The following is a 2,676-nucleotide window of genomic DNA, read 5'->3' as shown; positions in this document are numbered from 1 at the left end:
TGCTGGGAGAAGGGGCAGCTTTGGAATGCTTAATACCAGCCTAGTGTTTACAAGGAGGCAATTGAGAGGACAGAGATAAAGAGTAGTGCGAGACTGCTGCCTGGACAGGTAAGGTTGCGACTGCACATATTGAGATCAACGTCACCTTGAGGATAACTAAGTGGTGGAACAGATTGGCCAGAATGGCCTCAGACTCTCCATCTTTGGAGAATTTCACATGCCACTGGGACAAAGCCCCATGCCTCCCCATGTGAGCTCCCTGTTGGCCCCGCAGATGATCACAGTTGAGACATCCCAATGCCCCTCCAACCTGCATGATCCGCTGGTTCTGTGCACAAAACAGAAATGCTAAAAACAGTTTATGCCTTTCAAAAGCAGTTTTGAGATGTCACTTATAGGCCATATAATGAGTAAGGAGTACTCTGTCAGTGAGGCAGAATTCTAATCACCATTTCTGTTTTGGGGCTTCCTTTGCTGTTTTTAATATTTGTGTAGGCACCTGTGCTGAACAGATGGGCTTCCTCATAAGTGATTTGTGAGTGACCTTTCAGTTTCATCAACTTTCCCATCCATTTTCCACTGTATTTCTTCCTTTTTTTTCCTGCAGTTGGTTCTTCTCCCAGGTGCATAGGTTTCAATTCTGAATGAAAGTCATTAATAGACAAAGAGAGATGAGTTTTGTCTTCCTAGTCCTGGTAGATAGCATTCACTGGAACATACCTTTTCAGTAAATATTCTTGCTTTCTCTGTCTTGTAATTATCACAAGAAGTTGGAATTTTACTTTATTAAGATTAATTTTTATACTCTTTAAAAAATAAGTATTTTATTGGATTTTTGTTATTTAATGCACAGGAATGTGTTTTAAAAAGACCAAACCAGACCCCTTCTTGCTGGTAATGTATTAATAGGTTATTAGGTATGTATTAATATGCATTAATATGCATGTAGTCATATTATTGATCATTTTCTGTCTACCCCAGAGGTAGTTTGAAGCACTCTGAAGGATTTTGCCCTGGTTCATACACTTTTTTGTCCAACAGGGGTTGGAAGAGGTAGTGTTTTACAGTATAGTTTCCTGTAACAGAAATCTAATATTTTCTTTTTCTTCCTTATTTTTTTAAAAGCAATCCTTAGAAAAGGGTGTGAGGACTATACATTCTCTTCTAATTTACAGTTCCAAATGGCTTTAAAAAGACTTATAGTGAAATTTTAAATTTTTATTCCTTTCTAATAGTTCTTTGCATTTGATTTTCTCTTCTGCTGCTATTCTGTGTTGAGATGGTATTTCCAGTGATTTATCCATGAGGACACCAGTACCTTTTCACAGAGTGACAATAACTCAACAGCATATATTTACAGATAGCTTGATTTTTTTTCCTCTTCTTTTTGCTTTACTTTACACCTAAGGATATTCAGTTCCATGTGTCAATTTCTGGCCAAACTTTTGGCACAGTACAAATCTTCAGCACGACTTCATATCAATTTTCATTTTGCCTGTCTTGTTGATCTTATTTCACTTAGAAGCTTTGTCATGGTAAAACTGGTTTCCTTCTCAGGACTTTAAGAATAATTTGACATTGTACTGTAAGGGAGATAAAAATAATCCTTCTTCCTAGTTGTGACACATGGCCATATATTACTACAGAATAGTAATAATAACAGGAATGATAGTAACCTACCTTTTTGTGGCAAGATTGATTCCTTTTTCTTCTTTGTGTTTCTAATGTTTTTTGTTGGGAAAGCTTTCTAAAAAAATCAGGTATATTTTTGTCAGACAGATTCCTACAGTCTCTTACCTTTCAAAGTCCTGTGAGGTGCACCAGCATAGTTATGTGGTATAACTTCTGTCTATAAAAACCATGTTAACTGTTTCTCAAAACATCATACTTATGCATGTCTATTATGCATGTCTATATCTGTTCTGCAATTACTTACATGTCAAAGAAAGTTTCCTGTTGGACCATCCAGGAGCCACTCTGCAAGTCAAACTTGCATGACCTGAGCTGGAGCTGAAGTCCCTTCTCAGCTGCACCCCTGACTCTCACGCAGTCAGACCAGGATTCCTTATTACCTTAACCCCAGGTTTTCCATATCAGAGTCTCAGTGGTCTGGATCCTTCAAATAGTTTAATCATGGTACAACAATGAAATAAAAGCTCAAGCTGGTGCCTGCAAGAGGAACCCTGAGCAAAGCAAACCCTGGCCTTTTATGCCCTCACAATGTAAGCCTATGAAAGTCTGGGATTTTCCAGCTGAGTCATTGTCTCCTGCCCTTTCTCAGTGTGTGCTCACCTGGCTGGGCCACAGGGCCCTGTACCTTTTGTCATGCAAAGTGTTGCTGCCAGTTCCTGGCCTCTTGCCTTGGGCTCCTGTGATCCAGACCTTTGGCTTTTGCATCGCTCACTGCAGCTGCACTCTGAGCTACCTGCACTAAATATTCTCTTCAACAAAATGTTGGGATAATTTTCAGTGTTAATAAACTACTGAGTTTCCCCCACTTAAATGTTTAATTTTCTGTAATGTCTTCATCTTCACTTACGTCAAAATTTCCAGCCATTACAAAGTATTAATTTCTGCTTAAGAAGCAGAAATTTTATTTTATAAAGTTCAAAAGCAGGATCCAGGAATAACTAGTATACTGCCAACATTAATGAGGTAGGTTAACACTTCCTAAGT

At 38.6% G+C, this 2,676-nt stretch overlaps 1 long non-coding RNA gene across 1 annotated transcript; it reads right to left on the bottom strand.

Moving 5' to 3' along the window:
- Window positions 1-457: 457 nt before the first annotated feature.
- On the bottom strand, window positions 458-2,228 carry LOC135289668 (uncharacterized). Its single transcript, XR_010352413.1, has 3 exons — window positions 2,073-2,228; window positions 1,681-1,747; window positions 458-640 (listed from the first exon to the last, which is right to left on the bottom strand). It is a non-coding gene; the product is annotated as an uncharacterized LOC135289668 (long non-coding RNA).
- Between the last annotated feature and the right edge of the window lie 448 nt (window positions 2,229-2,676).

This window comes from Passer domesticus, chromosome Z (assembly GCF_036417665.1).
Source record: "Passer domesticus isolate bPasDom1 chromosome Z, bPasDom1.hap1, whole genome shotgun sequence".
Taxonomy (NCBI): domain Eukaryota; kingdom Metazoa; phylum Chordata; class Aves; order Passeriformes; family Passeridae; genus Passer; species Passer domesticus.
The sequence above is the reverse complement of the archived record's forward strand: the minus strand, read 5'-3'. Positions and strand labels throughout refer to the sequence as shown.